We start from the raw sequence: 14,653 nt of genomic DNA on the forward strand, positions 1-14,653 counted from the left end.
CTGCCCAAAGGAGGTGGTGCAGGAATGCTCTGGGCATGGTAGGAATAGGTGCCAGCAGTGTTGACTCTCTTAGGACTTGAGGCTTTCTGAACTACAGGGACACTGATGACCAGAGAGGAGGCCCTGGCACAAGTATGAATGTACCCAGAGGCCATGTCCAGCAGCTGAGTGTCTGATCCTTACATTGCTTGTGAGCTAATCACAACAGCCTAGACCGGAAGCCATTTCCCCAGGGAGAGAAGGGAGATGGAACAAAAGGAGAAGAATAAAAAGGGAGGGAGGAGAAGGGGAAGAGAAATTGGGGGAGACAGGAAGAAGAGGAGCTGTGAATCTTTTCCTTCATCTGACATATTGTTGTATCCCATCTGAGGTATGTCTGTCTTGGTGTTGGCAGACAGATGAATAATGATAAGTTTCAGGGACAAAGATCTAATTTTCATCCTCAGAGAGTAGTGACACATTGGGGACAAGGACCCAATTGGAAATGTTGTGTTTTTATTAATATGCAAATATATTTGTTATTATTAGCACACAGTGAGCCAAGGAATGTGCAAAGGGATATTGACAAATGGCAAGTGCAGCCCTCTTTCCAAGGGCCACATACTCTGCTGGTTCCAGTGATGTTTTCTGCTCTGTGAAGTCTGTTACCCAACCATCCAGAATGGCTATTCTGATTTGCCACCAAACATTTTTAATAGCCAGATACAATAATGGGCCTGAGGCTAACCAGGAATTACTGGTCATGGGGACAGGAGGGAGGAGAGAGCTGTTCACTAAATCCTACTAAGGGACTACACTTGCGCTGGCTGCCTTGTGGCATTAGCTCATTTAATCCTCCTAGAAACTGAAAAGGCAGGTATGATTATTACCATTTGCAAGGAGAAACTGGAAGCTCAGAAAGATTAGCTCAGTGTTTTTCAAACTTTAACATCCATCTAAGTTGCCTGAAGATCACATTCCAATGAATATTTTGAATGAGTAGTTCTAGAGCAGGGCTGAACTCATCTCTGACAAATGTCCAAGCAGTGCAGATGCTGATGGTCTGGAGATCACACTCAGAGTCCTGGGGATGATCTGCCTCGGACACACAGCTGTCTGCAAGGTAGAGTTACAAAGGGCTGCAGTTGTTGGCACTGGGAAGGCTGGCAGGGTCATCTGTGGGGGTCCAGGTGTGCCTGGCTGAGATAGTAGACTTTAATCTGTTGATAGGTTGGGCCCTGGGAGACTGACGAAGCCAGAGACTGCCTTTAGCCCAATAATAACTCCTGATGCATGCAGTGGATGGAGACAGCAGCACAGGCATGCTTGGTGGAGACTTCTTGGGGAGGGCAACAACAGAGCAAGGACAGTTTTAGAGAAGGCTGGGGTGAGATGGAGGGGAGAAGTGCTCTAATTTTTTAAATTTTCCTTTCAAAATAATATTTAATTAAATTTTTGAGGTATATTTTATATCACTAAAATGTACCCATTTTAAGAGTATCGTTCAATAATACTGACAAATATACACACAATCTGCCCTCAAATACAACTGAGATATAGAACATTTCCAACATTCCAAAAGTCTATTGTGCCCCTTCCTAGGCAATCAAACCAGTGATCTGTTTGCTTTGTTGTAGCTTCCTTCTTCTTTTTTTTTTTAATTGCCATGTAGTATTCCATTGCTTAGATATAGCACACTTGTTTATTATTTTCTTATTAATGGCTATTTAGACTGTTTCTAATTTTGGCTTTTATAAATAAACTTGCTATGATCACTCACAAAGAAATATTTTAGTGGACATATTTTCATTTCCCTTGGGTAAATCACTAGAAGTGATTGCTGGGTTGCATAAATGAATGTCACATTTTCCTTCTTGAAATTTTTCAATTTCTAATTTTCTAATTTTTCTACAATTCATTCATTTATTCATTCATTTAAGAAATATATTGAGCACCCACTATTTGTCAGGTACTACTAGCTGGAAAAAAAGAATCAAACTGTTAAAATAGGAAAAAAAAAACTTTGCCCTCATAGAATTTAATTAGGGTAAACAGAAAGCAAACAAAAATCCAAATACATTAACAATGAAGATACCGTGTAAATTTTATGTAGAAAATTGAAAGAAGGATGGAGCTAGTTACTTCATTCAAGGAAGTTCCTTTGAATGAAGTAACATTTAAGCTGAGATCTGAATGATGACAAGGATCCAGCTGTACAGAGGTCTTGGATAACTAATATCTAGATCCATCCATGTTGTTGCAAATGGTAAGATTTTATTCTTATTTATGGCTGAGTAATATTCCGTTGTGTGGAGAGGCATGGTGGTTATATGCTTTAAAAGTACTTATAAGTTAGAGATACATATTGAAACATATATAGATGGAATGATACGATGTCTAGGAATCTCTAAAATATTCCTGCAGAACTGTATGTATGTGGATTTGTTATATAATTCTCTTGACTTTTATGCACATTTGAAAATTTTTATGATAAAAAGTTAAGACACAATAAAAAAAGGAGCTATCAGACAGAAAAGAAAGCCCCAGTAGTCATTCTTTATGATGATATACTTGGATACATCCAGAGGAGATTTATAACAGAGCAGGAGTGCAAAGAAAACTAAGTGACTATAATGACAAAGTAATTATTAACTCCAAGGAGTGCAAAGTTTTGTACAGGAAATAAAAAGTAATCATAGTATACTGTATGGCTCATCTGTGAAGAAAATTTACCCAGTCATAATAATAGTAAGACCAAATACAAATATAACCAAAATTAAAAGGGGACCGAATTGAACCAAATCAAGGATGGGAAGAATCCACATATAGAGCAGGAATCAGCAGCAATGAACATCATCTTCCATAGTAAGCAGTCAACTGATGATGACCAGAATGAAAAATTGAGAAATAGAAATGTGAGCATGGTAAATAGTCATTTAAATCTAAGTGCCAAAAAAATCATAAAGTAAGATAGAACCCAATGATAATGCATTAATAAGCTCTCTCTAAAAAATACTGAGTCCTATAAAGTGGGTTGGATCACAATATTGAGAGGTTAATGCAATATTCTGTGCTATCCTATGCACCTAGCTGGTAATTTGGAAATTAGAAAACCAATTACCAATTGTATTACAGCCAAATTCATATCACTTCAGAGCCTACATCTCAGTGTTCTGTTTTAGTTTTCCACTGAAGGAGGAAAATAGGGCGGTACAAAAGGCTGTTGTACTCTTAAACCATAAGTACAAAACTTAAAAATTTAAAAAAACTTACATATAACATTTAAAATTAAAAAAAAATCTTACATACGAAATTCAACAGAAAAATAAAAGCCTTTAAATGTGTTTTTAAATTTAAAAACCTAGGGGCACCTGAGTGGCTCAGTGGGTTAAAGCCTCTGCTTTCAGCTCAGGTCATGATTCCAGGGACCTGGGATTGAGCCCCGCATCAGGCTCTCTGCTCAGCAGAGAGCCTGCTTCCTCCTCTCTCTGCCTACTTGTGCTCTCTGTCTTTCAAATAAATAAATGAAATCTTTAAAAAAAATAATAAATTTAAAAACCTAAAAGCAAAGACTGGGAGGCTGAACAATGCATTAGCAGTGACAGAATAGAGGCAGGGAGATCAGTAGGAGCCATTGTGATCATGGGGGGAGAGGGCATGTAGGTTCAAGGTAGGCAGCTCAGAAGTGGGGGTAGAGTGACATGGATTTCTATGCTGTGGCAGACATCCAGAATGTGCAGTGTAGACAGCCATCCCACCTGGGATATCCAACTCCTGGACCTATCCCTTCAACAATGTTGAAAATTTGTGGTGGGTACCAATATATAATTACAGTTATGAAACACTTGGATACTTTCTTTCATTGAAAGTCAGTCTTGAAGATGTCATTCCAAGAGGTCTTGATTCACCTTCCCTAAGGATGTTGAAGCTGAGGCTGGGTGGGTCCCAGACAGTTGTTTCAGATGGGTCTCCTATACTTGCTTTTGGCTTCTAAATTTACAACCAACTGAAGGCTTTGTGTTTTTCTATAATTTGGAAAAGCTAGATGGCAGACTGATTTTCAGCTTTCCTTTCAATTCATCATCCACGTGTTTGACTTAAGTCTTAAGTACTATACACAGTGATTTTCCAAGACCAGAGTTTCTATTCCTGGGCCTGGCTGTACATGTCACAGAAACCATACTATGCTTTGAAACTTGTCAAAGGTAATTCCCATAATGAAAATGGGCTGCCTGAGCTTCTGGCATTTCCTAAGTTCTGGGAGCTGCATGACACATTGATTTGTTGTTGTGGGGTTGCTGATGAGTTTTCAGATTGAATATGCTTGTATTGTGAGGACAATTGCCACTCAGGTTCCTCTGAGGAAGTTTATGAGACAGTGATTCTCATGCAACTCCAATAAGAAGCACTATTCAAGGGTCAAACCAAACTAAACCTTCCTTCAGGAGGAGACCATTGACCAGGGAGCCATATTATCCTTATAGAGGGTCTGTACTAATTATTTGTGGGTGAAGGATTTTTTTTTAAAAGATTTTATTTATTAATTTATTTGACAGAAATAGAGAGAGATCACAAGTAGGCAGAGAGGCAGGCAGAGAGAGAGAGGAGGAAGCAGGCTCCCTGCTGAACAGAGAGCCCAATGCGGGCCTTGATCCCAGGACCCTGGGATCATGACCTGAGTTGAAGGCAGAGGCTTAACCCACTGAGCCACTCAGGCACCCTAGGATTTTTTAAAATCAGGCCATATTGCCATGGGTATCCGTTGAAATCAGCAGGATATGTTTGTACCCCAAATGCCACAATGTTTGGTTTTTCAGGTTGTGTTTTAATTTTTCTTTTCCTATCACTTCCAAGGTTCATGTACATTTAGCTTTCAAAGGCACTCAAGATCCACTCAGCAAGTGAGCCACTATCCTGCCTGGAGTTCCTTCTTCCCTCCCACTTGGATATGCAGCCCTCTGCAGCAAATGTTAAAGGAAGGCCCACAACATATAGGTACTGCTCTGGACTTTGGGAATACAATGGAGACCTAGAAATGGCAAGGTCCCTACCCTCAGGCAGTTTACTTTCTAATGACGGGACAGACAAAAACAAGTATGCAAATGATATATAATATAATTATATATGAGATAGTGATAGGACGTATGAAGAAATAAAGGGAAATTCAGGGCTTTTGATTTTAGCTGTCTGAGGAGGTGATTCTGAGCTGAGATTTGGATAAACTGAGGAAGATTTTCTATATAGGAAAGAGGATAAAGGGTAATGCAGGCCACTATGAGTGGAATAGTACTGTGGGATGATTTAGGGAGGTAGACAGGGAATGCTCATCTGGGGTCCCGTAGACCATGGGGTAGATTGTGGCAAAAGAGTCCTCCTGTGAATGAATTATATAGCAAAAGTGGAAAGAGGCAGGCCAGCCAAGATGTAAAGGTAAGAGATAAGGTAGAAAAAATATTGGACTTAGAGTGTACTTTGAAGGTGGAAGTGACAGGATTAGCTGGTGGATTGTATATGTAATGTAAGGGAAAATGTTCACAAGATTGACTCTAAGATTTTATCTTGAGTTTGAATGTTGGCATCATTTACTAAAATGGGGGAAGACTGAGAGGCCAGGTGCTATTGGGAGTGGGTATTGAGACATCTGCTAGACGTCAAAATAGAGAGGTCAAGTATGCAGTTGGTAAGTGAATTTGATCTTAAAGAGTGAGAATATGAACCAATAGGTAGATTTTGTAGTTATCAGAGTATACTTGATAATAAAAGTCATAGACTGGATGCAAACACCCCAGGAGACAATGTAGACAGAGATGGAATGAGGTCCAATGTTTGAGTCATGGGCACTCTTAGCACAGGGGTCTAAAGGAGAGAAGCCTAGAAAGGAGACTTAAAAGGACCAGGATAGGAAGGTTCCATTTTGTGATTGATTCATCCAAGCTAAAAAGAAGTTAGTATTATAAACACCAAAACATGGCATGATTTGGAGGAAAAATCTGAGGAAGGGGAAAGATCAGAGGGATTTTGTAAATGAAAAATATGTTTTTATGAGTATTTTTTATGAGTACTTTTAAAAAGGATTTTTAGAAGCTTTGTTGACAGGGTCCAACTGTTGATGACATATGGAATAATGTTAGAAGATGACAGAGATAAAGCACAACTTCTCAATTCCTGGTTTGTTGCCATGATTTTTTAAAAAATCAGAACCTACATAATGGAAACGATAAATGCGACATGGTAAAGAGGCAGGGGACTCAGCCTCAGAATAAGACAAATTAGAGCTCAGAATACAAACATTAATAGCATCATAAATCCACTCTTATAGAACCATAATAATTTGTGATATAACTTAGAGCAATGGAGAGTTTCCAGAAGATATCAATAGATTTTTATTATACCCATTTTTTAAGGGAGGGTAAAAACAGTTTAGAAGTTTCAGATCAGAGAGTTCAATGATTTCTAGTTAAATTAAATAAATGGCTATGATGACCTAGTAAATGTAATGGTGATTATTAGGAACCAACAGACTTTTCTTGGGGTTGAGGAATGCTTGATTAATGTTTCATTTTCTGAAAGTTGATCTTAGGCTGGCAAACCAGGGGATTCAAGCAAACTGCAAATGTGGCCTATCATCTCTAAAGTAGGATAACATATAGCATTACTCAGGATAATGAGAGATGTGAGTTGATCAACATAATCAATGGCAACTGCCATTTTTTTTAAAACTCAAATTTCTGGTCAAGGCATTGAACAATGCAAAAGTGAGCACTCTTCATTCCTCTTGCTCTAAGCAACTGGCTGATCGTTGGTTGCTGAAATAGGGAAGATCATTGGAGACCAGGTTGTAGTTGGGGGAGAGTTTGAGAAAAACCAAAACACAAAATCTGCCCCCAGAAGCCCTCAAGTTTCAGTTCAAGAATGAGAAATTACTAAGAGCAATAAATGAAGCGGGAACTCAAAGCCAAAAAAGAGACCTAGTATTGAAGCTGAAGAACCCTAATGGACTGAGCTGACACCTCAGGGTAGATGCTTTAACGTAAAGATGGACATTAAGACTCAAGGCCTCATGAAAGCTGGGAATGGGTTCTAAGCAAAATGTACATGGAAAGGGATAGTCTCATCTAGGGTTATAATATGGAAAGAGCCACCCATGACAAGCTTTGGTATAAAATGTCACCCTTGAGAAAATGAAACCAAAGCCTCTGTCACACAAAGGTCTGGAGCTCCAATTCACACTGTCTATGCTATGGTGTTCTAAAAAAGAAAGAATTATAGAATTTGGTCTCAAGATACGATAGGGCTCTGGCAAATTCTTTGTCCACCATTGGAACATTTTTATATCTCAGTGCACATTCTGGATTCCTAGAAAAGATAACTCTGGTTGAATGTGAGCTCACAGACAAAAACTCAATAAATGAGAAAACCTAGTGCCATGAAAGAGTCAGTATTATGAAAGAAATGGTAGTTTTGCTCCTGAGGAACTAGAAGCAATAGAGCAACTGTTTGTAATATTAAAGGAGACAGAGGGAAGGAGATAGACTCTAAGCATGGGAAGACTGCTTATGAAAATGAACAGGCAAAAGATCTAAGGACTAAAGGACTAAAGACTAAGGAAAAGGATCACATAATAATTCTAAAAATTATTTCTGTTTCTGTAGCCAACTGTTTTTAGATTTTATTTACATTCAAGTTAATTAACATGTAGTGTATTTTTAATTTCAGGGGTAGAATTTAGTGATTCATCAGTTGTATATAACACCCAGTGCTCATTAAATCACATGCCCTCCTTAATGTGCATCACCTGGATACCACCCCCACACACACCTCCCCTCCAACAACCCTCAGTTTGTTCCTTATAGATAAGAGTCTCTAATGGCTCACCTCTGTCTCTGTTTTTATCTTATTTTATTATTTACTTATTTTTTATTATTTTCCTTCCCTTCCTCCATGATCATCTGTCTTATTTCTTAAATTATACATATGAATGAAAAAATAAGATATTTGTCTTTCTCCAACTGACTTATTTTGCTTAGCACGATGACCTCTAGTTCCATCCACACTGTTGCAGATGGAAAAATTTCATTCTTTTTGATGGCTAACATTCCATTGTAAACATACCCATTCATCCATCGTTGGACATCTGGACTCCTTCCATATCATGGCTATTGAGTATATTGCTGCTATAAACATTGGGGTGCCTGTACCCCTTTGAATCACTATGTTTGTATACTTTGGATAAATACCTCATAGTGCAATTCCTGGGTTGTAGGGTAGTTCTATTTTTAAACTTTTGAGGAATCTCCATACAGTTTTCCACACTGTGCCAGTTTGCATTCCCATCAACAGTATAAGAGATTTCCCCTTTCTCTGCATCCTCACCAACATCTGTTGTTTTCTGAGTTGTTAGTTTTAGCCATTCTGACTGGTGTGAGGTGATATCTCATTGCAGTTTTGATTTGTATTTCTGTGATGCCAAGTGATATGGGGCACTTTTTTCTGTTGGCCATGTGTATGTCTTCTTTGAAAAATTGTCTGTTCCTGTCTTCTGCCCATTTCTTAACTGGAATTTTTTTGTTTTTTGGTTGTTGAGTTTGATAAATTCACCATAGGTTTTGCATATTAACCCTTTCTCTCATATGTCATTTGCAAATATCTTCTCCTATTTCATAGTTTGCCTTCAGTCTTGATTGTTTCCTTTGCTGTATAAGAGGTTTTTGTCTTGATGAAGTCCCAATAGTTCATTTTTGCTTTTTTCCCCCTTGCCTCTGCAGATGTGTCTAGATGTTTCTGTAGCCAAGATCAAAGAAGTTGTTGCCTGTGTTCTCCTCCAGGATTTTGATGGATTCCTCTCACATTAAGGTCTTTCAACCATTTTGAATTTGTTTTTGTGAATGGTGTAAGAAAGTTGATCCAGTTTCATACTTCTGCATGTTGTTGTCCAGTTTTCCAAACAGCATTTGTTGAAAGGCTGTCTTTTTCCCATTGGATATTATTTCATGCTTTGTCAAAGATTAGTGGACCATAGAGTTTAGAGTCCTATTACTCTATTCTGTTGATCTGTATGCCTGTTTTTGTGCCAGTACCATAATATATTGATGATTACAGCACTGTAATTACAGCTTGATGTCCAGAATTGGGATGCCTTCAGTTTTGGTTTTCTTTTTCAACATTACTTATTTGGGGTCTTTCCTGGTTCCATACAAATTTTAGAAATATTGTCCCAGCAGTGTGAAAAATGCTGGTGTTATTTTGATAGGGATTGCATCAAATGTATAGATTGTCATGAGTAGTATGGGCATTTTAACAATATTCTTCCAATCCAAGAGCATGGAATGTTTTTCCATTTCTTTGTGTCTTCCTCAATTTCTTTTATAAGTGTTCTATTATTTTCAGAGTACTGATCTTTTTACTTTTTTTGGTTAGGTTTATTCCTAGATATCTTATAGTTTTTGGTACAATTATAAACGGGATCAATTCCTTGATTTCTCTTTCTGCTGCTTCATTATTGGTGTATAGAAATGCAATAGACTCCTGTGTATTGATTTTATATCCTGAGACTTTGTTGTATTCCTGTATAAGTTCTGGTAATTTTTGGTGAAATCTTCTGAGTTTTCTACCTAGAGTATCATGTTATCTGCAAAGAGTGAAATTGTGAATGAAAAAGAATATTAAGTCTTAAGCAGGAAAAAAAAAAAAGAAAGAAAGAAACTTTTCTGGAAATGTCGGTGTGAAACTGGAAGAGGAAATAAAAAAATGAAAATCCTAAAAACTACCAAAAATGAAAGACATTACACAGAAAGAAAAATTATCTTCAGATTGGAAATCACTTCTTATCAGATACACAAGTCTCCAGAAGATAATGGAATAATATATATAAGATGGAGATGTATGAGAAGTGGTCAAGGTAATCATAATACTGTACCCAACAAACTGTCATCCAGGAATAAGGGAAAGATAAAGGTTTTCAAGCCTAGAAAGACTATGCCAATTTATTACTTATATATCTTTTCTAAAAGAACTAATTGAGGATGTACTTTAGCATGAAGATTATTGAACTTGGAAGGAAGTATTTTTTTTAAAAAAGCAACATATAGTGTACAGAATAATTACATATGTAAATCTAAATTTTTTATTTACTGACAGTAAATAATAGTAGTGATTTTCCCCCATGAATTTAAAAGTAAGATGTATAAAATACTAGAAAAAATAATATGGATAATGAAAGTGACACTCTAGAGGAAAAGGAAAGCAAGCTGATTTTGTTTTCAGGAGGGAGAAAACAAAGAAAGAAATTACTACAATATTTGTGAGAAAAAATATAAGTTAAAGACATATGTTAAAATTTTTAGGTACTGTTAATGGTAGTAAAACCTGTCAATAAAGGGATGTGTTCCTTAAATCAGGATTGAACTGAAAGAAAACTGAAGTCATGTTTATTCACAATTTCTTGTTGAGCAAAGAGCATGGCTATAACTGGCAGCTGGACCTGCAGAGAACCAGCGTTAGGAATTACCTTTGGTAAAAAATGCAGCCCAGGCACAGCAGCCCTGCAGGTAAGGAGCTCACCCTTCTTTGCCCTCCCGTCTCCCTAGGGTCTCCCATCCAAGAGCTAAACTGGAAGCCAAATCATGGGTCTATATGGGTCACACTCTAAGGGTGCAGATCAGAGTGGAGGATGGTGGAGGATAGTTCTGTTGGAACAAATGGAAGAAAGCAAGCACAATTACGGGATCCTTGTATGTAAATCTTATTTTTCCTAATAGACTCAAAGATCCTCATCAGTTAGCGCATTGATTCAGAAGATTTAATAGAGACTAAATGATGGTGGCTTGCAAGAGACAGAGGGACTGCATTTCCTTCCTATAAAAGTAGGAACTTGTGGGTGGTCCACTAGGTATGCACCCTTATTCTGTAGAGTCATCTATGGACCCAGGTGTTTTCTGTCTTGTTGTTCACCATTCCTTCCAGGCCTAGGGCCTATCTTCATTGCCAAGGTTTAAGCTTCCCCCCTCAGGACCATATCCCCATTCCTGCCCAAGAGAAGTAAAAGAAGGAGCAGAAGGCAACAACTTCCTTTTAAGGGAATGCTCTGGAGGTTGCACACCTCCATGCTTCTTGCATAACCCCAGGGCCTCATGAGGCACATAAATAATGGGGTCACACTTAGCTCAAAATGCAGGCAGTACAGCAGTTCCTACCTGGTGGTTATTGGAAGGTTCCATTCCTGAAAGAATCAGAGGAAGGATGGATATCTGGGGATAATTTGCCATTTCTTAATTCCCTTCTGTGCTATTCCACATGGCACCTGGCATGCGGGTAAATGTACCTGAAAAGAAAGGAACAGGAAGAAGACACGGCCTGGCATAAGACACCTACGGGCTCAGACCCAAGCTCTACTAACCACTGGCAGAGCCAGTGTCCTAAAGGGAGTTATTCAGTACATGGCAGAAAGCATTCAAACTCCTCAGTGCAGGAAGTGCGATGATTCAGAGGCTGGCAGAGAGAGCACTGGTCCAAGGGTGATCAGGTCTATCTCTGGTCCCACTGTGTTGCCTGTTAAGTGTGTGGCCTCAGGCAAGTCAGCAATGCATATGGGCTAATAATCCCTGCCTTCTTGTCTACCAGGCCTGGCATACTCCAAGCTGCTGGTAAATGTTTGTTGCTGGAAGCTGATATTAACCCAGAGCATGCTTGAATAATGTGGTGGCTTGGTGTGTGACAAAAAGCATTTGCCAGGCACAATTAAGTGGGCAACTACAGAAGGGATAACTAACCTAATTGACAAAATACGGTTTGTCTAAGGGCTTTACAGAAATTAATAATTGTTACCCAAATGGTGAACTAATTGAAAATAGATCTTATCAATTTATTAAAACAGGCCCTTCAGGACCTGTACTTTGAAATACTCTCTTGTGTCAGTTGCAGTTAACTGTGATCTTTACATTGCTAGTACTTGATTTCCCTTTTTGGTTTTTAATTCAGTAGTTTGCAACCCAGCCCAGCACCTCACCTGTTAATCTGAATGCAGGAGTCTTGACTATGACTGTGGGAGTTTCTAGAAAGGATCACTGTGACTCTGAGTTGTGCAGAACCTCTCTTAGTGTCAAAACTACATGGCATTGCCCTGTGCCTTTTTCGCTGCTATGGTGACTGCCATACGTTTAGAATTGCCTTTCCCCATCCCTTCCCAGTCCTATGTCTTATGGAATCAGTTTACATTAAGTAGGATAAATTATATTTAACATTATATGTAATTCAAATGCTTTGATGCTCTGCTCTTCAGACGTGTACACACCGGATGGATAATTCTGGTTAACTCCCATCCAACCCTGAGTGAAGGACCAGACAGCTTATCTGGTTCTTTTATTTGAATATTAAAGTGTGTCTCTGTAAGTCTCATTTCTTTGTAGTACCCATGGCTATATTACTTGTCATTGTCCCTCACTGTCCCTGGACAGTAGCTCCTTGGAGTTATTATCTCTGGGCCAGGTGTGGGCCCTGCACCCTGCAAGAGCTATTTCTGTGTGTTGAGTGAATGAGTCAGCACACTGACGCACAGTGATCCAGCCCTATTGAGGCTCTGGTCTCCAGTGCCAGAGTAACGGAATGGAAATCTGGGCATTGCTAGCTCTGGCTCTGCCGTGGATGAATCATTTCTTCAGAGTGTCCCAGTTCTGAAAGCCATTGTACAAATGAGTCTTGACTGTTTGTGAATAATAGGATGGCAGGCCTGGCTCAGAGCTGGAGATGAGCTGCTCAGTCCACCTTTTCTGAGGGGCTAATGGTGGTGCTGGAGAGGATGTAGAGGCCTGGAACTTGAATCCATTCTTAATTACTAGTTTTGAGTTTCTTGCACCACAACTCATTCTTTCCTCTCCTCTGGAGAAAAAACACCTTGAAATATCAATGTAAGACCAGCTCTTCCATACTGGTACTGTGGGGCACAGCATACATCTACAAATGGAACCACTCCCTTCTGCTTATCCATTGGTTCCATTTGCTCCTGGGTACGGATGGCCTCTCTCCTCACACACAAAGGGGTAGAAATGTGACAAGTAGCATGTGTCATCTGGCTAAACTGTGCCAGGTTCTAGACTGTCAGGTTGTGTTCCAAATGCTAGCAGACCTACTAAGCAGGAAGTGAGAGAAAGAAGTGCCACAGTGGGGAAACCCATGGGTTCAGCAGGAAGAGTTAGCTGAGGTCAGCACAGGAAGACCCTGCCTTTGCAGGCCTCAGATTTGGGGGACATGGATGGTGGAAAGGGGAATGAGAGGCTCTTCCAGTGAGACTTTTCCTTTGGTTCTAGAAGGAACACTCTATCCAGAGGCATCAGCTTAAATATTATCTTGGGGGAATAAGCACCTTGATTTGGGCATAATGTCACTGTGAACCATCTCAGAGTTCTGGAATTAAGAAAAAACAGGGTTCTTTATGCTAATTGTCCATATCTGCTCCCAGGAATCCCAGGTTGGCTCAGGCTACTTGTTCCAGGTGGTCCGTGCACTGAGCCAGGGGACCCTGGAGGAGCCTAGGTCTGGGGCTACTCCTAAAATCAGGTGGACATATGTCCTTTGGACTTGCAGGTAAAGATGCTGATAAGCAGTTGGATGTGGGGGTCTAAACTCCAAGAGAAACCCCTGAGCCATATATCCAGCTATAGCTTGTGTCTACCTACTTGCCATCTCTCTGTCTCTCCCTTGCCTTTCCGTCTGGTGAGTGAGCATGGTTTGGGGGCTCAGACTATAGGTCTGTATTGGCATCCTCACTCTAGGCACTGCAAAACTTGAACAATAAGATTTATCAAAGGAAGGGTGTAATTTATCTGTAGAGAGGCTGATATGGACAGATGGGAGGAAGTCTATAAGGGAGCTTGCTCATCCTGCCTGGATTTCTAGGCACTGTGTAGACAGAGCCTGGAATGCTGGCAATCCTTCCTGTCTCACACCCTGGTGCCCAGAGAATCATGCCCGGGCTGTTTGCACAGCCTCCTCTGAGCCAGCAACCATGGGCTGCCGTAGAAATACCTCCTGGCATGGCAAAAACCTACACCAGGTTTTTGTATTTGCATCCCGAGAAACCTAGGACCAAGTTTAGCCTGTATTAAAATCCCAAATGACAATTACTCAGTGGCAGCTCCAGAAGTGCTCCATCTACATCCCACTACCCAAGAGCACCAAAGAGAAAAGCAGTCCTGAAATGGCCACCTGCAGGTCCCATCTCTGCCACAAGGTAGTGCCAAGAGGGACCTCAGGAAAATGGAGTTGGGGAAGAGAAAGCAAGCCCAGGAAACATCTAGTCAACATCAGAGATGACTTTTTTTGGGACTGTAACTACAGATGCTTGGGCCAGCCAGCAGCATTCATCCATGGGGGCTTTGACCAGACAGAATGGGAGCAGCCATTTTTCTGAATGTTGGCCAGAGACCAGGCACAAGTCATGGATACGCTCTGAGAGGTAGTTAATTCTCTTGCTCCCATTTCTTAGATAGGGAGACTAAAGACAATACAAGTAACTTGCCCAAGTAAACTATTAAATGGTACAAACAGGATCCAACCCAAGGTGTCTACATAGCTAAGTTCCTTCCATTCACCCAAACTGCTTCCTAGCAAAGGTGCCTTGGTGCTTCTTAGGCATCAGAACTCAAGGATGCTAGCCCTGGCTTTGTATGGGGCTGGCTGC

General features: G+C 40.0%; 1 long non-coding RNA gene across 1 annotated transcript in view; it reads left to right on the plus strand.

The window, feature by feature from the left end:
- The window catches only part of LOC131826883 (uncharacterized), a 198,370-nt gene extending 187,874 nt beyond the window's left edge, over positions 1 to 10,496 (plus strand). Inside the window, exon 4 of the long non-coding RNA XR_009351794.1 lies at positions 8,745 to 10,496. This is a non-coding gene — a long non-coding RNA (uncharacterized LOC131826883). The remainder of the gene's footprint in view (positions 1 to 8,744) is intronic.
- Positions 10,497 to 14,653: the final 4,157 nt, after the last annotated feature.

The sequence above is a fragment of the Mustela lutreola genome, chromosome 3, assembly GCF_030435805.1.
Source record: "Mustela lutreola isolate mMusLut2 chromosome 3, mMusLut2.pri, whole genome shotgun sequence".
NCBI lineage: Eukaryota > Metazoa > Chordata > Mammalia > Carnivora > Mustelidae > Mustela > Mustela lutreola.